This window comes from Cryptomeria japonica, chromosome 9 (genome assembly GCF_030272615.1).
Source record: "Cryptomeria japonica chromosome 9, Sugi_1.0, whole genome shotgun sequence".
NCBI classification, from domain to species: Eukaryota; Viridiplantae; Streptophyta; class Pinopsida; order Cupressales; family Cupressaceae; genus Cryptomeria; species Cryptomeria japonica.
The window spans coordinates 402,905,222-402,931,352 of NC_081413.1; positions in this window are offsets into that span (position 1 = coordinate 402,905,222).

Here is a 26,131-nt window from a genome sequence, read left to right on the forward strand (position 1 = left end):
ACAACTCGTCGAGGTAAAATTACTTTGCCAGGTGCTTCAAATAAAAACACCACTTCTTCATCTACCAAACCTGAGTATGACCTTGTAGAACAGTTAGGGAAGACACCCGCGATCATCTCCATCCTTGAGCTCTTACGCATATCCCCCGCTCATAAAGCTATTCTTGACAAAATCTTGAGAGACACCACCGTTCCTACTGATCTGAACGTGGACCAGTTTCAAGCCATGGTGGGATACCTTTCCATTCCACATTCCCTTACATTCACAGAAGCCGATGATGCCTCCATAAGTCAGCCACATAATGCACCATTACATATTGAAGCCTTCATACACAAACATCGAATAAAACGAGTCCTGATAGATAGAGGAGCTGGTCTAAACATTTGCACATTGAGCACCATTAAACAATTGGGATATTCTGATAAAGCTGTGAATTCAAAAAATCAAATCACCATCAAGGCATATGATGATGAAGAACGCTCATCCAAGGGCACAGTCACCTTACCTCTAAGAATTGGGCCAGTTACAAAGGATGTGGTTTGTCAAGTCCTGGATTTAGATCTCACTTATAATATATTGCTAGGACGTCCTTGGATTCATGAAATGAGGGCAGTCCCATCGACATATCACCAATGCATTAAGTTTCCTCATAATGGAGTCGAGGTAACAGTTAATGGCGATCCTAATCCGTTCATATATTGCAATAACTTGAGATCACATACTGAGACCATCATTCCCAGTAATCGTGAAGCTGTTCCTTCTTCGGCATACATTGACCCTGAGTCATTAAAACCTTCGACATCAAAACAAGGTGAACTTAAAGGCAGATTTCAGGACAAAGGCATGGGAGAATACACTTTAAATTAGACCATGTATTTACGACAAGTCATGAACTCTCAAAAGAATATGGAAGGCCACATCCTAACAAGCAAACATTCATCATGACGCTCAAATGGGATCCTACTACCTTTCAAAGATGGGGCGAATTGGAAGAGGAAGGCTTATACAAAATGCTCTACAAAGACATTGAAGATGACACACAAGATTAGATCAATATACCCTGTGAGAAATATGGCAAAGGCTTCAAGATTCTACAAAAATTTGGCTATGATGGAAAAAGCCCTCTTGGGTTACGCAAAGAAGGCGTTATGGAGCCCTTACAACCTGAATTGAATGTAAAAAGGGAATGCTCAAAGGGACTCAGTTTTCTGACTTCCAAGATCCACACTAAAAGGACAGAAGAAGCATCACAAATCAAAATTGCCAAAATTCAACAAGAGGATCGCTATTCCACAGACTCCAACGAATGGGAATGGGGTTCAGACAAATCCTCCAGTGACTATGAGCTCACCGAGACATTCAGAGAGCCAGATGAGCCCATAGAAGAGGAGGAATTTTATAACAAATTCAGAGTTGGTCAAGAAACAACCCATGAGGAGTCTACACAGTCCTTGTCTCAAGGTTCTAGGTTGAAATCACATAGGATGAGAACACCTGTTCCGGAATGCACTACTAGTAATGATAATGTGGATTCGTTCGTGATTGAGACTGATGAGGAGAGTGCCATCGATGACCTCGATAATTACCTTGACATACCTGAATATAACCACATCTTCACTCTTAGCCCTGCTAACTTCGAAGACATTAACGACCTTCCCCTTGTTCATCACCAACTCATTGACTGGGATAATGAATGACCTCCACAGTTGGATACATTCCAAAACGATGAAGCTTTTTTTGATTATCTAGGCATACGAAACGATCTTCCCCCTGGAGACCATAAAGCGGGATACACCATAGAACTCAATAGCGTGGCATATTTTGGTGAGGGTGTCGGACCTTCCAGTCGCAAAAATGTGAAAATAAGAACAAATCAAGGGTCTTATGGCGAAAACCACACTGTGGCGCTATCTGATCCCAAAAAAGTAAAAAGAAAGGACGTATCTGAGGGTGAAAACCTCTCTGAGGCGCCCGAAGATGGAAGGCTCGACATTCTCCCATCATCATATGAGGAAAAATCATACATGTTGGTAGAAGAAACTATCAAAACAAACATCGGTATAGAAGAGGTTCTGCACAACATATTCCTAGCTCAATCATTGACGGGGTCCGAAAGGTCAAAATTCATAAGTTTCTTCAAAGAGCGACAAATCAACTTCGCCTAGTCATACGCTGATATGCCTGGATTGGATCCAGATTTGGTAATGCATCATCTGACAGTTAAACCAGGGGCAAAACCAGTAAAACAGAAATTGAGAAAAATGCATCCACAAGTGGCATTACTAGTCAAAGCAGAGCTTGAGAAATTACTCGATGTCGGATTCATATGCCCAATTGATTATCCGGAATGGATCTCTAACTTGGTACCTGTCAGTAAACCAGATCGCAGCATCAGAATTTGCACAGATTTCAGAGACATTAACAAAGCTTGTCCAAAGGATGACTTCCCATTACCAAACATTGACTTGATCATTGATCTCACAGCAGGTCATGAAATGCTATCATTAATGGATAGATTCTCTGGCTATAATCATATAAGAATTGCACCTGAAGATCAACACAAAACATCATTCACTTGTCCTTGGGGAACTTTCTGTTGGAATGTTATGCCCTTCGGGTTAAAGAATGCAGGTGCTACATATCAAAGATCTATGACTACTATCTTTCATGATCTCATGCATGTAACTGTGGAAGATTATGTTGACGACCTCCTGGTCAAATCAATAGATAGAAATACACACTTGGACATACTTTCAGTTGCCTTTGATCGGTTGGAAAAATACAAAGTTAGGTTAAACCCTAAGAAATGTGTCTTTGGAGTAACCTCCGGGAAACTCCTAGGATTCATTGTATCCAAAAGAGGAATTGAAGCGAATCCAGCAAAAGTCAAAGCTATCTTGGAAATGCAACCACCAAGAAATATCAGTCAACTTTGATCCTTACAAGGCAGACTCCAGTCCATACGAAGATTCATAGCACAACTGGCAGATAAGTGTAATCCTTTTTAGCACCTGCTACATAAAAAACATCAAATTCAAATGGGATGGCAACTGTCAACAGGCTTTCCAGACGCTCAAAGACTATCTCCTAAATCCACCATTCTGATGCCACCAGTTCCAGATCAACCACTGCTACTATACATATCAGCTACTCCAACAACACTGGAGGTACTCTTAGCACAACAAATTGCTGGGGGCAAAGAAAAAGCAGTATACTATATCAGTCGCACATTGCTGGGATACGAGCTAAACTACACACCAATTGAGCGCGCATGTCTCGCCGTGGTCTTTGCTTCACAAAAATTACGACATTACATGCTCACTCATAAGACTAAGTTGGTTGCAAGGATAGATCCGTTGAAATACCTTCTCAATAAGGCAACGCTTACTGGGTGACTGGCCAAATAGGTAATGATACTGAGTGAATTCGACATCGAGTATGTGGACAGAAAAGCAATAAAAGGACAAGCCATCACAGATCAATTAGCAGATGCTCCCATGATTGATGATGTTCCTCTAAATTCAAAATTTTCAGATGAATCCATTTTAACAATATCACATGCAAAGCCATGGCAACTATACTTTGACGGCTCATACACACAGCATGGGGCAGGAGCTGGCATCCTCTTTATAACTCCTCAAGGGGATTCTATACCAAAATCGTACCACTTATCATTTCCTTGCACTAATAATATAGCGGAATATGAGGCATTAACAACAGGATTACGAATTGCAGTTCAATGGATGATCCAGGAACTTCGTGTTTTTGGAGATTCCCAACTTGTTATCCGTCAAGCAACTGGTGATTATCAAACAAAAGATGAAAAGTTAATGCCTTATAAACAAATGGTGGATAATCTGAAACAACACTTTACAAAGATAGACTTTGAGCAGATACCAAGAGAGCAGAATCGCGCCGCAGATGCCATGGCTACAATTGCTTCATTGATTGATTTACCTCCGAACGAGACCCGCTATGAGTTCTTGGTGGATAACCTTTTAGTCCCTTCATATGAGATAATGCCTACTGAGATGATATGTGTTGTCGGTCCCGAATCCCAGTTATATGGTTCCATTTTCACATACCTACGTGACAATACTTTACCTCCTGATCTATCAAATAGCCAACGTCATACTTTCATTCGCCAATCCTCTCGATATGTCATTTTAGCTGATATCCTATACCGGCGAGGTCTAGATGGCACTCTTCTTAGATGTTTAGAAAGCGACGAAGCTTAGATTGCGTTACATGAAGTGCATGAAGGGATATGTGGTCCACATGCTAGTGGTCCTACCTTGGCCAAGAAACTCATTAGGACTGGATATTACTGGCCCAATATGGAAAAAGACTCATATCAGTTTGTCAAGAAATGTAAGCAATGTCAAATTCATGGAGACCTCATACATGCGCCAACACAAGAACTACAACCACTTGCGTCTCCTTGGCCCTTTTGTCAATGGGGACTCGATCTCATAGGCAAGATTCACCCTCCTTCTTCCAATGGTCATAAATTCATTATCACTGCCACAGAGTATTTTACAAAATGGATTGAAGTCGTGCCTCTCACACAAGTTACGGGAAAGCAAATTGCTACATTCATCCTTAACTATATCATTTGCCGATACGGTATTCCGGTTTCCATTATCACTGATAACGGGCGTCCCTTCAAAAATCAGGATGTTCGCAAACCCTGTGACCGCTTCCATATTTCCCATCGTTTCTCCACACCATATTACCCCCAAGGTAATGGCCAAGCTGAGACATCTAATAAAACAATCCTTAAAATCCTCAAGAAGACAGTCGACGACGCTGGCCGTAATTGGCATATCCAACTCAATCTTGCACTCTGGGCCTACCGCACAAGCGTCCGTACACCTACAGGAGCTACACCCTATTCACTAGTCTATGGTTCTGAAACCATCTTGCCTATTGAGGTCGAGTTACCCTCTTTACAGGTCTCTTTGCAAAACATCATCACTGATGAAGACTACAGGGTCTCTCGCTTACAAGAACTAGAATTGCTGGATGAATGGAGACAAACTGCTTTTAATCATCTCAAGGCTTACCAACCACGAATGAGTCGCAGCTACAATCACAAAGTCAAGCCTCGCACATTTGAGGTAGGTGACTTGGTTCTCAAAGAAAACTCCAAGAATCAGCAAGACAGAGAGAAGAAGGGCAAGTTTGAACCAAACTGGCTTGGTCTTTACATCACCGCAGCAGTATATGGCTCTGGGGCATATCAGCTCTCAACTATAGAAGGTGAACCTTTGGAGGATCCTATCAACAACATGAACCTTCGCAGGTTCTACACATAGCTCGTCGGAATATCCTAATTCAAAAATACAAAAAAAAATTATAAAACAAAAAAATCATTACTTGGTGAAAACCTGGCAAACAGGCGCCTTGTGACACAAAAAACATTGAAAAATCGAAAAAAGTAAAGAGAAATAATTTTGTCCAACGGTGAAAACCACTTCAGTGGCGCCCTGGGCAAGTACCACGGTGAAAATTGGGTTACCAGCACCATGCGTAGAGACATTGCTCCTCCCTCCTTCAGGATTCATTTTCATCCTCCACTTTGCACACACTCACAACCTATTCGTTCATAACAAACTTACCCATTCCCATCATGGCTTGTCAATTGATCTACCCAAGATTGGTTAGCCATTCATAATAAACCTCCATTTTCATCCCTTTCCATCCATAATAAACCAGATCCTATCTGTGGCTAAGGCAAATCCTACGTCTAGTAATGGGTGTGGAACTGAGAACATCACATGTTTCGAGGAGTAAAATTTCTTCCAGCTTTCTTCAGTCTATTCGCGCACAATCCGCAATAAAGCAACATCTACATCATAGATCCGCAATAAAGTTTTGTCTTCTCCGCAATAAAGTATCAATTTCATGGATTCAGTCAGTTTTAGATGAGACACAGCAGCAACAATGGGCTTCAACAAATCAAATCTTTCAACAGACTCAGACAACATTATGGTTCAGTGCTATCTATCCTTTCTGTGAAAGTGAACATTGTGACCACAATCGAATAAGACTTATACAAGTGACAAGAGACACTAAACTTGAGGACTACAGTGGATGTTGGTGTCGAGTTTTGGTTTTCTTTTGATTTCATCTTTTTTTTGGTGACATGTCTTTTAGCTTTTCCGAGATGTCTTTGACTAGAGATTCTATCTCCAGGATGTCTTTGACTAGAAAGGCGAGGATGGGGTATCGTCACCTATTTGTATTTGCTGTCTGTGGATTGTCTCTTAGTAATGCTATGACTTGTCCAAGGATATGAGGACACTGTGAGTCTAGTGTGAACTGGGGCATTTCTTGTTTGTGATTGTCTTATCTCCATGCAAATAGGTACAATGACTTTCTGGGTCGAACAAATGCCTCGATTGTCATAACCTACTTGCCATAATAAAGCTCAATGATGATAATGCACAAGAAGCTCTTTCACTTTCATATCTTCTGTCTTCCATCCCCCTTTCTTGATTGACTTCCATCATCCTTCTCAAGTCCGCGTAGCCTGCTATCACATGATTGAGTATAATGACACACCAAAAATATTTGCATTTCATGTAGTTGCACCTACATTACCACATATAAGTATTTCATACATACATATAGATATCACAACTGCATCACATCCTGCACACAACACCTGTTAGCACAATTTACATTTGCATTATCATATTCATCTGCATTACATACATTCACATTTGCATCATGTATACACATATAAAACATAAAAGAACAAAAATATGGCATTACATACATATTTGCATCCATATCATAAGCATCACATAAGAACATCTCATCACATAGGTACACATGCATATAGCTGCCGCAAAGATGAATCATCTCATATATATAATCAAAAGTGTCATGATACAATGATGTCAAAATCATATGGCTACAATCACCCGCAGGTGTCTACAATACAAAAGAATGGTACAACACTGATACAATGGGAGCCCTCTAAGGCTATGATGAACTCGCTCCCTCGGAGCTGCCTGGCCTCGATGCAATCTGAGCCCCTGAAGGACCCGCCCCAGGATCATCCCGCCTACCCCCTCTATCTGGTGGTGGTGGAGGACCCATAACCCCACCGCTAGATGCCTGCCTCCTCCGACTCCCTCCCGTAGCTGTTGCTGTGCGCGACGGTCGATGGAAGCTCCTTGCCCGCTGATCTGCTGGCACTGCACCATAGTAGAGGTCCCTCCAGTATCCAATCTCCTCTCCTGCTCGTAGGACATATGCATAGCCTGCCTCCCTGCCCTCAACGCTGTCTCAGCCTCTGTGTAGTGCTGAATCGCCTGATCTCTCTCCCGTTCAGTATCCCTGAGCCTCGTCCTGAGTCAGTCTCTCTCCCTCTCCAACTCCTGTATCTCATCTGCTTGACCCTGGCAGATCTCCTTGCGCTCAATCAGCTCATCCTCCTCTGGATCCCCACCCTTTGCCTCGGCCTATGGCTCCCCCTCTGCAGGTGCCTGCCCCTGTATCGGTACCTGTACTGGTGCCTATACAGGTACCTGTCTCTGTGCATGCCTCTGTCCCTGCACCTGTCCCTGTCCCTGTCTCTGCCTGGGATCTTGTGCTGCTGGTACCTGTAGGGGTAATCCACCGCGACCCCTCACCACCCGAGCCTGCCGCTCCTCTCCACCCTCTCTCCGGGGTGCAACTCGCCTCTCTCCCACTACTCCCCTCCGCCTCCGTCGGCCTCTACCCCCATCACCTCCGCCATCATCATCATCATCTCCTCCTCCATCTCCATCCAGTAGCTCCCCTGGATTTGTCAGTCGTGGGAATGGATGCTCCGCCCAATATGCTGAATACTCAGCATCCATCCCAGCATCGTCGACCTCTGGCCACATGTCCCAGGGTAGAGGTATCATCTCTATCAGCTGTGTCACTGCCTGATCATACGATAGTAGCGGGCCAAACTGCGCCTGATCCCTGACTGTACGGGCATACATACCCGAGCCTTGTGGCATCCTCTGAATCCGGCCAAACTGTCAGCCAACCCTGTCCACAAGCTGCCTCTCTAACACATAGGGCGTCCACCCAATCAGATACCTGCTCCGGAAGGTGTATGGCAACTCCAATGCATCATCCTCCCACTCCTCGCATCCTAGATACGGTCTCCAGATGACTACATCAATATCATCCAGCACTCACCGCCAATGCTCTAACCTGCCAATCCGCGGCTGTGAGGTAATCATGTCGTACAAATGAACAAAGCTGCGTCCATGTCCCCTGCCTCGGAAGTGTATCGGCCTCGTCACTGGCAGATGCTCATAGGCCCAAACCTGCAGTAGTGTCACCCCGCAACCCAATCCAATTGACCCATGGTATACAAACTGGTGAAGCTCATAATATAAGTGGGCCAACACACATGGTCCCCAAGCATATCTAGTGTGCTACGTCACTAGTGTCTCCAATGCTCTGCCCCAGCCCATTGTCAATCCCCGTGTCGCCCTATCTGGACACAAGAACTCACTAATCACTCCTCCAATCATAACTAGCAATGCTAACCCTGTGGCTGTCATGGTGTCCCATGCCACATGACCGGCCCTCATCTCTAGGCCGGGATCCTGAAACACCCGTCTCAATGCCTCTCTGTCACCATCTTGATCATATGGAATCAAGTCTCCATCAATCGGTATATGCAGAATCCTGTAGACATCCTCAAGGGTGACTATCATCTCACCCATCGGCAAATGGAAGGTGCACGTCTCCGAGTGCCATCTCTCAGCAAGCGCAGTCAGTAAACCCATGTTTGCCCGAAACTCAGGCACATACAGAATATGTCTTAGACCCATAGCCTCAATAGCAGCTCTGTCCTCGAAGGTCAGCTCAGGTCGCAATCTCTGCGTCGACGGGAATCTCTCCCGTGACTCTAGCATAGGCAAGTACTCCTGCAGTCAAGCAACTTAATCATGTCAGTCATGGTGGCATTCACTGTTCATCACAAAATGCTACTCTTTTATCTAAATGCATATGGTTATCTATCCTAGTGACACTCACTGTTCATCACAAAGTGTTACTTCTATTCTAGTAGTACTCCCTGTTCATCACAAAGTACTATGTGTGTGACACTCCCTATTCATCACAAAGTGTTACTCACATTTGCACTCCCTGTTCATCACAAAGTGCTGCTCATACTTTGGGGTACTCCCTGTTCATCACAAAGTACTCTATCTTGGTACTCACTGTTCATCACAAAGGGCCTTGATCTATCCTAGTCTTCCTAGAGGACCTGCTTGAGTGTATTCTCTCAGCAGCTTATCCAATCGACAGCGTATGTTCATCACAGAACTGCCGATTTGACCTCGAAGACCAGCTTGCATTTTTTTCAACACAAACGCGATTGACTGACACAAACGCGCCTACAAACTGCACAAGCGCGCCTGAAAAACATAGACGCGCTTGTAGGACATAGACGTGCCTAGGCGGTGCATAAACGCGACTATACATCGCAAACGCCCCTGCGTAATGCAGACGCGCCCGCAATCGACGCAAACGCGGTTCCAGACACAGACGTGCCTGGCACCGACACAGACGCGCCTATCGGACACAGCCGCGCCTGGCACGAACGCAGACGCGGTTGCACGTTTTCAGACTTTTTTGGTACCCTATTCCTAAGTGCATTTATTGCTCTAACTAGCATGCATTAATGACAAAAATACATGCGTCAAAGTACAAGGAGGTTTGATGGTACTTACCGGCTCTCCTGCCTCTGCTGGCCTCTGGAATCGGCGAACGCGGTCGAATCTGTGAACCAAAGCCATCGCTGTTGACTACTCCTGCTCTTTTCTCGCTCTGCACTTTGATCTCGTGATGGTGTAGATGACAATGCGGATGTCTTTTTCCCGTGGTCTATCTTATAGCCTACCCTAGCCTTAGCCTTCATTTCCCGAGTCAGCCTTCGTTATCTTGTGACTCTGTCACTTTATCCGGTCAATCCATTCTAGCCTTTCTTTCTTATCGAGAGATTGTCTGCAATCTTTTCAGACATTTTCATCCAATCTCTCGAGGGGGCATATCATTCCCATTCTGGGGCAACTCTGTATCAGTTCATCTTATCTTCTTTGAAACAACGCGACAAGCCACATTGTCTCAAACAGGGGCAAAATGTAGACACCTAAAATTGTCCAGTCTAATTAAATAAATATTTTATTTATTTAATTATCTAAGCCTAATTCTTCTATTAATTAAATAAATCCTTATTTATTTAATTAATTCATTTATCCTCTTCTAGCCTTATTTCTCATTTAAATAAATACATTTATTTATTTAAATTATCATTTTCCTAAATTAAATAAATATCTTATTTATTTAATTATCCTACTTCTTCTATTAATTAAATAAATCTTTATTTATTTAATTAATTCATTATCCTTTTCTACACATGACACATGTCATTCATCTCTTAATTCATACACTACCTACCCCTTTCATTATTTTATTATTTCTTCTACCTACCCTCTAATCTTAGCCGACCTCCTTTTACACCTCTCAATCTTATCCCTCCATTTCATATAGTGTCTTCTATATAAGGAGATGCTTCCTTCATTATCAAACCCTAATCATTCTATTCATCCTAATCAATCACCCTAATGAATCATCTTAAAGACTTGACTACACTACGATCCTACTTGCAACCACATTCCGTTCTTTGTTGAGCTCTTGTGCACATAAAATCTGAGAGCAAATATATCAAGCAAGATCAATGGAGATAGGAAGAATGGAGATCAAAACCCTATTGGACATGTGATGGTATAATCTTTGTGATTTCATGTGATTTGCATTGTCTTAGGTAATCTTCATATGTTATGGTGGATCTTTGTTGATTGTTAGGCTAGGATTTTGTGGTTGAATTCATTTAGTCTTTCAATATTGTTATTATTGTTATCCATTTTCACCATATATATTTTGGCATGCCCGGTGGGACTCTTGTCCCTTTTACATTAACATCTTTGTTGCAGATTTTTGTTTGAAGTTGCAGATCTGGCATTTTCGACAACATTTTTGACATTCTCGCGTTTGCGCACTTTCGGATTACGGTTTTGATTTTTAGGCGCGTCTGTGACAACTTTATCCGCGTCTGTGTTTTGTCAATATTTCATTTTGCAGGTTCCGAGATAGGCGCGTCTGTGTCTTTTCTATCCGCGTCTGTGTTACAGGAGCACGTCTGTGTTGCATTCACCCGCGTCTGTGTCGGAAAGGAGTGTCTGTGATTTTTAGGAGCGTCTGTGCATCACAGAACTGCGTCTGTGTTATCCAGGCGCGTCTGCGTTGAGGGTAATAGCGTCTGTGTATTTACTGTTTCAGAATTTGGAAGTTTTCATTGATTTGACTTTCGGATTTTGTAGTTAAGGTTTCAGATCTGGTTTATTTTCAGACTAACACTTTCAGTTCTAGCTAACTAAATTGGTGCAGCTTGTCTTGGAAGCAAAAAAACGTTTTGTTGAAGGCCCCTATGTCACAAAGTCTTTTGGGTTTTTAAAATGTACCTAACTTGTGTGTTTGCAGGAAGGGGTGATTATGTCAAACAACCCAAACTACTAACAACTTTTGTTGCAGATTCTTGGCTAGGGGTTTGGAGGAGGTGGTTCTATCAATGGAGCCTTGCCTTGACTTCTAAGGTTGTAATTATTCTTGGTTTGAAAAGCTTGAGCATTATAGACACACAGTTCACCTTCAGCTTCTGCTTGAAACTCCTTGTATAGGAACGTGCCAACCAACATTGTTGTATTGACCTGTTTTGATTCCTCATTGGAGCACCCCATTGGCTGAGAATCAACTCGAGCAATCCTAATTATCTTTTAGAACTAGGGGCAATTGACCTCCGAATGCGATGTTGTATCATGCAACAACCTACACCAATTAGTCAGTAAATTCATATCAGCAAGGTTAACATTTTGTGTATTATTTGGGTTGTGTCTCGCATCAGGATGGCCATGGTTTACTCCATTGTTGTTTGGACCCGTGTTCTATTGTCTATTGTATAGCTTGGAGTTATACCTTTGGTTTTGATTTTGGTTATTGTAGCCTCACTGGTTATTGTATGTTTGGGACTGGTTATACCCTCCTGGTGGATTCATATTCAACTGACTCAAATCTGAAGTAACTTGTGAAATCATTTTCTTTAATGCCTCTACTTCAGGGAATAGGTGTGACCCTTGATTACCGAACTGTTGATTCATCCCTTGTACCTGACCAACGTATTGTGTTTGGATAGGGGCAGCGTTAGTATTGTTCTACAAAGTTAAAGCTTGAACAACAAACTGTTGATTCTTCCCTTGTACCTGAGGTTGAGGTGCATACATTGGCACCAGGTTCATTGTTGGGGCTCCTACTGGTTGAGGTGATGGTACCCCAAGGATTTGGTTGTAATTCGCTTGATTGACTCCTATGGGTAAGATGTATCTAATACCCCTAGGTATTTGATTCAACTCTTGGTTCATATTGATGGCTAACACATAAACCTTTGCCAAGGTATTCCTTTGATCTTCTGGCACACTCTTTTTGATAAACATGGCACTCCATGGTTCGATGGCTCTCAAGTATGAGTCAATTGCTACATTCGTTGCCACTTGATAAGGAGCCCGTAACTTGTTATACGCCCTTTGAAAGTTGGTATTAAAAGTTTTCAAAGGCTCATTTGGTGAATTTTTGAGAGAGGCAAACTGATGGTACAACGTTCCGGGATCAACATATACTCGAAACTGATCAATAAAATCATTTTTCAAAACATCCCATCCATTAATAGAATTCACAGGCAAGGTTAAATACCAATTATATTCATTTTCCCCAAGTGAATATGGGAAGAGTCTACACACCACATCTTGATGTTCTATGTTATTGTGAACTACTGCATCCTTGAATGCTCCAATGTGCTCATCTTCGGTCCTAGGTCTCGTAAAGTAAAACTTACTATAGAACTTATCTGGGTTCCTAGGAAAGTCATGAATTACTCTAGGTATGTTTCCCAATGGCATGTAATCTTGGTTGAAGTAGACCATTGCAGGTGGTGATGGTGGATGTTGAGCTACGAATGGTGTAGAGATGGGTTGAGGGCTAGGGATTAACTGGTCCTCTATGTTGAGTCCAGATGAGTGTGTTGGTGAATATGTTGAAGGTTGTCCTTTACCTTTATTCTTTTTCTTCCTATTCGCAGGTGCTAACTCTACTAAGTCTGAAGGAGAAGAATTATTCCTAAGAACCTTGTAAAACCTCTCTCGAGAAAAAAATGATATACGATCCATCTTAGTACTTCAATTTCTCAGTTGTGGAGGAGTATTATTGCGTGAATGGTAAAAGTCTATCTCCTGTGAATACCATCTCAAGTCATAGTGTGACCGTGGGATTGAAATTTGAGAGGATTAGTATCTTGGCCCTCCTTCTAGTGCCACTTTCCATTGACGTTTGTTTTGACACACTCACCAACAGTCGGGTAATTTGTGTAAACACTCACCACCTATCCTGAAAAGTAATAAGTTCCAAAAAACTAAGTACTCCAAGGTCTCTATAGTCGGGTATCGACGATGATGGGTAGGTTGATGGTTGATGCGGTTGTACCTGTGAAGGGGCCTGTTGGTTAAACGAATCCCAATAACTTCCAATAACTTCACTTTTTTTTGTGGTTTACGGTTTAAGATTCTCTTTCAAAATAAACTGCAAAGATAGGGAAACAAGAAAATAACAATGAAACTAATTCAATAACAACTTAATGAGCTACTTAGTAAGTACCTTGCAATCCAAAAATCATCAATATCATCCAAATCAACATTCAATAATAGACCTCCAATAAACCTGCAAAGTCAGCAACCTTACAAATTCATGGAAAGAATATAATCAAAATATTGTCTATCCTAGTAATTCTCATACACCACTTACGTGCGCAATATGATTCATAAAGCAATAAACATAAGACTAGAATGAGTTGTTGATTTCAAACAATAGACATTACCAGATTGCAAAGAACAAATTAATAGCACATACACATAGATAAGGCAATCTATAAGCTGATTCTTGTATTAATTTCAAAGAATGTATCACAAAAAAAATCTAATTCATAACAATTTGCAAAAAATAATCTAAAATCTCTAAGTGGGCCTCAAATCATCAATTTGTGGACACTTACAAATAAATCAAACTCTTCAACTTATAGAGTTTCTTGTCCTACCTTCTAGGAAATAAATCTACCTAAATTAAGAACTAAAAAGCAAAGAGTCGCAGTTGACATGTAAGTCTCTACCTTAGACTCCAGTTAACTATTACGAAACTAGGAATCAAAGAGCACTACAAAAAAGGTCCTGCATGAGCCAAGATTTTGTAGTCATGCAAAATTTTGATCAAAACTAAAGTGTAAGTTGGAATTAGAGTTGAAGCCCCAGTGTGGTGTCATCCAAAACTCTTTCAAAATGTCATGCTATCATTAGAAACTATATGTTTATCTTTCACTTCTTTTTATAGGTCTTGTAATTGCTAATGATACATGCAATCACTTCAACAGGAGGATCAACAATATGTTTGATTCTAAACTTATATTTCCTCAAAATCTCCTCTGTATTTTGTCTTCCACCTTCCAACTCTTCTATTGTTTCCACGTCCTGTTGACACTGGGTTATCAAATATGTATACCTGTCCATTAATGCAATATTAAGCTGAGTTGGAGCTGCAAAATGTTGTGCCTCATATGCATCCCACTGGCAGAGCACCTGGTCCTCCTCCATACGTCCAACACTGGTTATACCAAGCCCAAAAACTCTTAATAAATGCCCTACAAACTTCTCTTACTTCTCCAATACCCTGAGAAAGGGGAGACCGAATACCTGTAATATCCTTCTCATACTGTTGAAGCATTTCAATCTTTAAGTCCAAAATGTATATGTAGGATTGCAAATTTTTACAACTATCTCCGCCTAAGAGGTCTTCCCTTATTATAACCTCTTCCCCAAGACTAAAAAATTTATTCAAAATTTGAAACTATTTGCCAAAAATGTTGAGCTTCTACTCCCACTGTGGAGAACAAGAAGCTAACACTTCTCCAACTTGCATGGCCTTTACATATTCCCTCATGGTGTTTTGCAAGAATAATCTAATTTTAGAGGCATTTATTCATGCACGTGCCTTTGCTGTAGCTACCATCTGTCTTCAACCAATACTTTTACATCTCCTTCTGGGAGTGATGAGGTTGAGGGTAGGTTATCATCTACACATGTATCTAGGGGCTTACCCATCTATATCAACAACTGCTTTTATTGTTCTAGTTGTGCTTTTACCTTTGAATGTGAGATGTGCTCCTTTTCTATTCGGCCCTTGATGACACTAGTAGCAAGTTCTAATGTATCTAGCTTTCTCTACTTGGTCTATTTACCCAATTTGACCCATGAAACCTAGTATTTTAGGGAGTCTTGACCTTCAGCTTGTGTTGGAATTGCTACATCAACAATCACTTCGGGAATTGCTACATCAACAATCACTTCACCAGAACCCATCCTTGACAAATGATGCATTGTCTTTGCTCTCTTTGTTTTCCATGTTTTTTCAGTGATGGTCTATTGTAATATAACCTTTGGTAGCACCACTTTCTTCTTTTTCTTAAAGGTGAATTTTAACCATTGTGGCACATCCTTATCCTTTTCACCTTCATGTGGAACGATATCAATAGTCACCACGTGTATGTTTGATTACTCCTATGCTTCATCTTTCTCCTCTCTAGCTTGCTCCTGGGTTTGAATATCTGGGGTTGATGTAGTTGGTGGAATTCAGGAAGTGTGAAGCGTGACATCAACATTCAACTATTTTTGCTTATGCAACTCTCCTAACCTATCATTGATCTCTTATCCAAACTCCCTGCCACCTTTATCAATTTCCTCCATGTCTTGCTTGGTAGCTACCTCTTTTAGTAGATCTTCTTGGTCTTTTGGATTTAAGACCAATCTTTCATCCTGTGAATCCTCAGGCTCATTTCATTCCTTCTCTCCCCCAAGTGGTTGCTCAACTAGTAGACCATGTTCATCAATGTACATGGCGTCAACTAGTACCTACTCCTTGAGCTTGGTAAGCTTCTTTTATTTCTTCCCTTCAGTCTGTCTTTGTACCAATTGTTCCATAGGTTGCTCATCCTCTTGGTCAAAATCGGATTCAATGTTACAAATGCTTACATTTTCTACAACAGGAAACAATACTATAGTTACTTGAGGTAATATACTTGCTGATGTTGCTGCAAAGACACCAAATAATGTTGGTAGAGGGGTTGTAGTGGTTGACATCAAAATTGGAGCCTGTGTGGTTGTAGTTGGCCAGGGCTAAGTAGATGTACTTGTCATCTTAGGAGGAGGTTTGTGTATTTTCATCGGTTTTGTCTTGTTCATCTTCCTCTTGACTTCCTTCTCCTGGCATTTGCCAAATTGCTGCCCTAACATGGAGTACATTTGCCAATGGCACAACTCCTAACCCTTCTTTGATTCCAAAATGAACACCTTCTTCAAAATCTTGGCCTTCCTCATTCGCTCATGGACTTGATTAGGGAGTTCCTCAGTACTTTCTTCAGGTTGGGCCACCTCTTCTGGGTCCATAGAAGTATTCTTTCTAGAGATGGACCTTGTTTTGCGGGCATACTCCTTATAACCTCTTGACTGAGGAACACTTGAGGATGATTCCTTTTGCTTCCCCTTCGAAGCGCTCGGCCTAACCCTCAAACTTAGCTAATTCCTAGTTCTATCTATAACAGTTTGAGTTAGTCTATCTTTATCCACCTCTTCATGCCTTGACCATCTGACTGGAGAGAGGAGATTATTATCAATTTCCCATTCCTTATATGTAGGGTCTAATAAATCACCATCATCCCTTTACTCTTTAGGGAGATTGGTCTCTATTTAAAAATTCCTAATCTTGGAAACTAAGAGCCAGGAATACCTTTTGTCTTTAACTTCAAAACTGTCTTGGAGGTTGGCCAAAAATCCTCCAATCTTGACTTGTGTCCCTCATATGCCTTTGGCATTATTTTCTTTAGTTTTCCATATGGGTCATAATACTCTCTAGCATAACTGAATTCTTTTAAATTTAGATCTTACAACTCTTTCTATGTTGTCTTAGCTACCTAAATCTTGGAACAAGAAAAATAACCAATAGAAACTGTAAAATCAACACCCGTCTTATGTTTTGAATACAAAATTGATTGCAACCCAAGCATCTACTTGACATAATCTAATAATATAATGTGGTCATTGCAGTATCTTGGCAGCAACATAGGGCTCTCCGTGAATCCACTAACCCTAATATATGAGGAACATTCGTTCTAAATAAACCAACATACCCATTCCCTGATTATGGCTATTGCCTCTAGGCTTATTATATAACTTGTATCACCTATGAGTTTGATGATGACAGGGAAAAGGAAGGCATCATTTATTCTTTTGTAATGTGCCTTTGTGTTGCCTAGAGGGAGTTGGGTGTAATACTCCCACACCTTCTTTTGTTCTTCCTCACCTCCGAGATGGCCCTATGTCTACAACCTTGTAAATTTTCCTGCTCGAGCCGTTACCCAGACAACATATGAAGTGAAGCCGAATTTCTTTGTTTTATGCACATCTACCAATTGCCTGTGTATATTATCTGATAAGATCTGAGCCCATTTGAAATACTTCTTGCCAATTAGAACAATATTCATGTAATGAAACATCCATGGGTGGAAGTGTCCGCAATATGTCTTGCCGAAGGGGTTTTTTAGCATAATAATCAAGTCACATTGTGGCTCCTTGAAATCAGCCCTTAGGATGTCATTGGCTTTTAATCCTATTTTCCTCTCCTCCTCAAGCCAATTTTCATTCTTATGTCTTTTTCTTGAAGTAATATCTCCATCCCATACTTTGGTGGCTTCTTCCTCAGTTGTTAACAACATCTCTTCCTCTCTTGAAGGAATACCAAACACATATCCCAACATACCAGCAGATAAATATATTACTGTCTGTCTTTGGGTATCGATGCACTTCCTAGTGTCTACATTGTAGAAGTGTGCCATGGTCATAATGAATTTGGTGGCTTGGATGGATTGAGGAAAAACATTTGCTTCTACTAGCCCTGATCTCTTGATCTTCCTGTAAGGAGCCTCTAGCCTTGGTTTATCCAATTGTGTTGAAATGTCTTCTAATTCAACATGTCCTACCTCTATATCAGTTACCCATTTGATTTGATCATCCAAATTTGAAACATAAATCTGCCCCTGATAATGGTACTACATGGTTGTGGAGAGTCTATCCAATTCCTTGCCTTTCTTGCTGGAAGTTGGGTCCGTCTAATTTTTCTGATCTACAAGAAAGAACTACAAATTAGCCTATCACATCATCAAATATATCAATTATATTACCCACTTTGGGAGTCTTGGATTCTGAGGTTCCGAGGTGAGGATGGGCTAAAAACATGACTCGGAACTTTGGGGTTCCGACCCAAAAAGTGGAACCCAAGGTTCTGAGGTATGACAAAGCTAAAATAATAAACCTGGAACTCCGGGGTGGACTAAGTGCACAACTCATTCAGGACTTTGGGGACCCGAAGTCCTAGGGTAGTTCAAATAATAGCCTAAAAGATACTCTGAAACTTCTGGGTTCTGAGTTAAAATAATGGCCTAAGAGGAAATAACTTCGGAACACTGGGGTCCACGGGTTCCGAGGTTAGGTGTAGTTCAAATATTACTTTAGTAGCGAATATTCACCAATGACGATTTTTTCACATCGACAACCTTGGAAATGGGAAATATTTTATACCGGCTGGGGGTGACCATGTCGCTAGAACATTATCAATTTTCATCAATTTCATGGTCCGATTGCCATCTGTTTTATGTAATTAAATATTTTCTATGTGAGGATTTCGTCAATAAAATATACGGTGGACAGACGGTAAATTTAATTTTTTTGCCTACACTCTCTGAGGTTGCCTTAATAAATGACCATAATTCGCCTATAGGCATATGAAGATTTGTTAGCTAGGAGGACCCAATTCACCCAACAAAATGCCATTGCGTGTCTCCATTCAACCCAACTTTTGCCAATTATTTGGACGACCCATAATCGCCTCGAAAATTATATAAGTCATGTTATAGTTACACAAGATTTACCAGATATTTGTATACCATATAAAACTTCCACAGAATTTGCCATATAAGGATTGGTATAAATACATTCAAAGATCAGATCTATCTCTACACAATCTGGTGGGTTCTAGGCTCTGAATTCGGATCAATAGTAAAGTTTCAGACGAAGGAAAGTCGTTGTTGTTGACTGCATTGGAGACTGCTAGTGACCTAAAGGTGAGCGATCATATTTTTGAAGTGTTATAATATTATTTTGAATTTATCTATATTTATTTTCCCTGTTGAGTTCATTCTTATTCAGTGGGGACCCGTCAGTGCCAAGTAGTTAGCTAAGAGATTCAGACCTTAGACATCTAGATTGCAGGTCGTAGGGCCAATGAAACATATATTATACTTTATAGTTTATTATTGCTTCTTCAACAAATTGATATTTTTTTGGGATCCTTTATTTCGTTGGAGATGTTGAATAGGAAGAAGGGTAGGAAACCTGAATGTGGGGAAGGCCATGAGAGGCCAACAAAAAGAAGAATGTTTTCTTCATACTTTGACTTTGGAAAATATTGTGATGAAAATAGAGAAGGTACATCATCACAAGTATAAGTACAAAATTCACAACCTACACCGTATGTTGAAGACGACGATGAACTTGATATCTCAGATCAAGATGATCTTGAAGAAGATTATCTGGTAGATGCGCAAGTTAGCCGAAATGATATAATCAACTTGGGTGATAATTCCATTGATGATAATGCATGAAAGGGGAAAAGAAAAGCCAGATCAAAAAAGGATCAATCACAATAAAAAAAAGATCGACAGTGGGATGTGTCAGTGAGGAATTTTCAAATTAATTGGGCATCAAAGTATCCATTCATTGAACCAGTGGATAATCCAATTGAAGGCGAGCCTCCAATAGAATGTAGGTGTAAGATTTGTGCTTGGAAACAAAACAATGAAATTAGGTTGCAGCTAAAATTTGACACCATAGAAAAGCATATGGGTAAAGTTTATAAAAAACAAATGATAGACGGAGTTGAAAAATTAATGATAAGATGGAAAACAAAGGAGGAATGTAAGCATGTGAGGAATGTCGAAGAGTATTATTTTCATGAGAAAATACAGATGAAGCCAACTAAAGTTAAAGGTTCTATTGAAGCTAGTTTTGGAAAATCAATGCAAATAGAACAACTGGGAAAAGCTGTTTTGTTAAGCGTTGTTTTTTATATTTTGAGTAGAGGGCGTGCTATGATAGATTTCCCATCAATTAGTGGTTTACTATAATTTTTGAAAGTTCCTAACTATCCTAATAGACACTAGTTAGTAAACAGTGGATGGGAATGGGCAAGTTATCTTGCCGAGGTTGAAAAAGAAGATGTAAAGGAAAAAATAAGAGAGTCAAACTTTATTGCATTTTCTTTAGACGAAGTTATGGCAGTAGACAATACTTCATGGGTATGCATGCATGTTCATACTGTACAAAATCATGCCCGCCAACCTCATCTACTATCTGTTGCTAAAATGAAGGAGAATGCGACAACAAATTTTTTATTTCAACTAGTAAAGAGAAGTTTAATTAAATATGGAGGTATGGATGACATGACGATTGCCAAAAAATTGGTGTGTGTTGGAGCAGATGGAGCTTCAGTAATGCAAGGTCACAGGAACGGTCTTTGTACAAAGATTGAAATTTTATTTGCACCGTACATTACTTCAATTCAGTGCATGAATCACATAATGAATCTAGCTTCTAGAATTGTGAGCAAGTATGCTTCGGTAAATGTTTTTGAAATTTTAATTAGAGAGCTCTACTCAAACTTAGGTCGAAGTCGCAAGTGATTTATGGAATTCTGACAATTTCCTAATGGAATAATAGATGGGAACAAGCTTCTCAAGGATAATGATACTAGATGGATCTCTTTGGATGATCCAACACATCGAGTTTTTTTAGAATATCCATCCTTGATTGGACTATTTCACACAACTCATGACAATCAGAGCAACCAAAATTTCCTGATCTTCTTCAGAGGTTAAGTAATCTAGAGACACTCTTAACTTTAGTAGCTCTTTTGCCCATGCTAGAGGAAATTAGGAATATTATGAAGGCTTCCCAAAAAAGAGCTTTGTATATTGTAGAATGTGCTACGCTGCGTAAGATGACATGCATGACCCTCGACAATCTCTATCGAAATCAACCAACACTATCTGATGAAAAATTTGTTAAGTGGCAGACACTCACAAATTTGAACAATCTTGATAACTTTTTACAAATCGGTGCAAACAAGGAGGTATGTGCCAATGTATGGGGAGTTGAGATACCAATGCACTTCTATGCCACAATCAAGCCCGAGGAACTAGGAAAGTGCCCAAGGAAGCAACTAGCAAGAGTTACAAGCGAAGATTTCGACAAGATTGTTGAGTCTGTAACTACTTTTGTGAAGAAAATTGCCTATGATCTTTCCTCACAAATTAGAAGTAGATTCCCTCCTGACAACCTACTCGAAGCCATGTCTATTGTGTTTCCTCAATATTGGAGCCTCAACAGTGCAACTGATTTTCGAAGTAAGCTACTGACTTTGATAAAACAATTTTGCATATCTAGAGAATTGAATGGAGTAACTATAAATGGAATATTAGATGAAACTCATCTGAGAGAGTAATCATCTTTTTTTGCATACACTATGAGGGAACAACATGGCACAATGGAGAATCCCCGTGAAGAGGGATCAGTAACAATATTTTGGAAATATATAGCTGAGGATGCAGCGTTGCGTGATTCAATGCCAAAATATTTGAAGCTTGTTGATTTATGTCTTACCATGATATTGGGTTCGATGGAAGATGAGAGATTTTTCAGTGCTTTGGGGTTCCTAAAATCAAAGCTAAGAAACAAGCTAGACAAAAATTTGAAAAATTGCTTGAGGCTCTATACATCTAGGTATGATGTCCACACTTTTCCTTACGATAGGGCACTGCAAATCTGGAGGTCCAAATGTGAAAGAAGAGGTTTGGGAAACACTTCAAACCAAAGTGCCAGTGGAACTATTGACTCATGTACTGGACCTGTTGGTAGCATTGAGATGCAGTTCAATAAAGGTATGCAAACTTAGAGCGAAGAAAACACAAACAAGAATCAAGAAAGCTCTCAATTTGACGAGGATGAATGGCAACTGTAAGAGATTGGTATTTATTAATCTTATTACTATATCTCATCATTCATATTACAAAAGCATATTATTATGGTTGATAACTTGATGATATTTTATGAGTCTGTCAACTTTTTGCAGTTAGAATTTAATATTGATTTGTAATTGTATTTTTCAACTTTCTATTTCCAGATTTAAAATAGCATAATAAAAGACCATAATGTGTTTATTGATACATAGATGTTTATTTAGACATATTTAGAACTTAGATTTTCATTAATTCTTTCAAAATATAGCCATATGATACAATCCATTCAATACACCACTCTGTGTGATTCTCCATGCAAAATTCAATACAAAGTTTCAGAACCCTTTGCAAATGACCTTGAATTCCCTTTTATAGAAACAAGGGAGAAACCACAACTTCAGATCGATTTGCAACATGTGAAGACTCAAAATCAAAATCACAAACTCGACACAAATTTGCATGGCCATCACAGGCCGGATTAACAATTTAACAACTGCTACATGTCTGATGTATCTTGTTCAAAAAACAAAGTTCAAAATTAAATTTTAATTCAAGCCATGACAAATTAAATATAGATAATAGCAGTGCAAAAAACCTAGTAATCAAAAATAGAGAAATGCAGAAATGTTAAAACTTGGGAGAATTTGAGAATACAAATTTGTAGGTTGAAGGTTTGCACTGTGCATCATAGATTCATAGGCTGGATTAGCAATAGTGAGTGCTATTTTTTTCATGTTCATAAAATAGAGTTATTTCAAGCAATGCCAAATTCGAAATAGAAAAAACATAAAACCTTGAAATTAAGAGAAAGCAAAAAACTATGCAATACATACTATGATTCTTAATATTTCTATACCGGCTTTTGTAGGGTGCTCCACTCTTCATCTGATGGAAGGTCAATATTATTTAAACTATGGAAAGTCAACTGCAACTTCGTCAACAATCCATATTTAGAAGAGTGACTTGACATTAGTGTTTCACTCAATACTGCATTCAAAGTTGTAAATGGTTGGATGAATTCCAAAAAGCTTTGGGGAGTTGTGTTCTTAGGAAGCAAGTCTAAATCAAAATTCATTTTTATCTCCATGTTTTTTTTGTAAGCTTCTTTTCCAATGAATTTATTTGATGGGTCCACGGTCTTAGGTAAACCATGTTTAATCAAAGTAGTTGTCTTTTCTTGTAGCTTCAATATCTTTTTACCATATTTATCCATACTTTCTGATGTTTCCCTTAGTTTTTGGCATTTTTGAAGGATAGATGATGTATTAACTATGGCATCAATGCGACAGTTAATTCCCTTGGATGTCAAATAGTTGTCACTAGTACTATAGACTACTTGCAAAATCTGTTTTGCCATATCCTCTTTTGAATAAACATGTATGCTCTTCTCAATGTGCCCTTTGATTTTCATATAAATTAATCTTTGACTTTCATTCAATTCAAACCATTCGCACAACTTGTCACTCCTGTGCATTATTTTCCCCCAAGTGTTTTCTTATATATATTTCGTTGTATTTTTCATATTATATTTCAATTTATCCTTCGAAGTTTTAATTTTATCATTTGCATTGTGCAGGCCTTCTTTCATTTGTGCACATTTTTTTCTTTCTTCCTCTACTTCCTCTTCCAAATGTTTTGCTTTTTCCTTCTCATGATCCAATAGGTCCTTTATTTTTCTTATTTCGGCAGCAACAAACTCATAATTTTTGTATAATTTTTGAAAACTGGCTCTTTCCTCGTCAATTGTTTTACTACTTTTAGCAAGTTTTTCACTCAAGTCCTTCAATTCTACATCCATCTTTTCCTGCTCTGCAATTTCTACTGCAGAGCCCGAATTTTTTATCCTTTTTTGTAAATCATTGCACTTGTTATCTGCTGCTTTCCTCTTTGATTTTTTCGTTTGCCAGGTCTTCCTGTAACTTTTCTATTTGTTTCTCCAGTTTATTTTTTTCTATCTCCACCTTTAGCACTGAAGTGTAGACCACTTCGTTAGTCCTTTTTGACACACAAATTTTGTCCACATTTTGTACTTCGGAAAAATCCATTTAGAGGGTGCTAACTTGAAATTCAGAGGGAGCTATCTGACTGTGTGGTGGATTTTTATCTTTAGTTGAGGGCATAACAACCATGAAATCCATCATATCTTTGTGTGGGTCATATGTTAGAAATACCCTATTTCTTGCAGGTTGTTCATCTAAAACTTCAATCAGGGCAACCCTATGCAATGCTCTCTTTTTTTATTTATTTGCATTTGTTGTGTGTTCAAATTTTTCATAGTAATCACGAAATTGAAAATCTAGGCTTGCTGAAGCAGTTAAATGTTTGAAAGGTGAAATAGCAGAGGCTCCAGTTCCACCTATGCCTGTTGTTTTAACTAATGCATTACGAGGATTACCAACAACCATTCCTGATCCTATCCCACTATCACTTTCATGTGTAGTTTTTATAGTCTTTTGAGGGGTCTGATATGAAGTTGCAAATGATAGATTTGTAGTGTCAATGGCACTTGATATAGGATTCTAGATAGTATGAGTATCTACCACTAGTGGCCTCTTGCGAGAGATATTTTGTTGATGTACTTGTCCAACACCATGACAACTAGTATCGGTAGTAGTACCCATGCCAACCCCACCAATCGCAGTGGCACTTGACTAAACACTAATAGGAATACTATCCCTAGATTCCCCACCAGTGGAAGTGGCACTTGATTCACCACCAATGGGAATACCATGATGTGGTGGTGGTTGTGGATTTGAACCTGAAACAAATGCAGGTGGACCCTGAGGGTAAAGAGTAGTACCTTTCCATGATGAATCTAAAGAATCAAGCCCAATGACTGGTTTAACAAGAGCTTTTGATTTTAAATCTGATGGAAGTTGTACCTCAAGTGGATACCAAATGCCTTCTCCTCTGGGACCTAGACCACCACCTTCAAAACCCATTTTTTCCAAAATGTTTGCCCCTTTTCTATATTTTTCTTTCATGGACTCATTGACTCCATGTAATATTTTAGGGACTACAGTAGTTGTTGGAGTGGGCTCAACCTCATACCCATTTTCATCTTCACTCCTGTCATATGTTGTTGTGGGATGCTCCATATTCCATAATTTTTTAAACTCTTCATCCTCGTCGATGGACTCAAATTTTGCACTGCTCTTTGGTTCACCGAGATTCTTCCTCATAGTCCAAAAATCATTTATTTTGGTTTGAGTCCAATAACCGTCTTTACATTCTTGCATAATTGTTTTGGGAATAGATTTGTTAGATGGATTAGAAGATTATTGGTAGAAATTGTAGGACCTCCTATTTTGGATGCCCTCCTCTATTGTCCTCTGTGTGTGCAATGCCATAATTTGTGATGACATTTCTTCTTTTGAAACGTTATTGTCAACGACAATTTTCTCCATCTCTGTTTTAACCTCATCCCAGGATTCCATGTTTCTAAGATTTTCTAGCAATGGTTTACTTTCATGTTGACATAACGCTAAAGAGTTCCCATTTTTCTTAAGCCTTGCTTGAACTACACTGATTGGATCATACTGCCAGAGACCCTCATCACCAAAGCTAAAAACTGTCAAAAACTCATGTGCCACATTGAATGCTTTTCTCTCAAATGTGAACCCTCCACATGAGAAAGACAAGGAAGGAAATATACTCTTCTTTTGTTGACCATGGAAGTGCCTATCTATGCTCTCCAACTGCCGTACATATTCCAATGCAAATACCCTCTCCGTCACATGCATTGGAAGTCTATAGGGTTTTACTGCTGATCCGTAAAACCTTAACACAGTGTATTCTTCCATGAAGAACTAGTTAGCCAATTGTATTTGACTTCTGAGTTGAATGCAATCT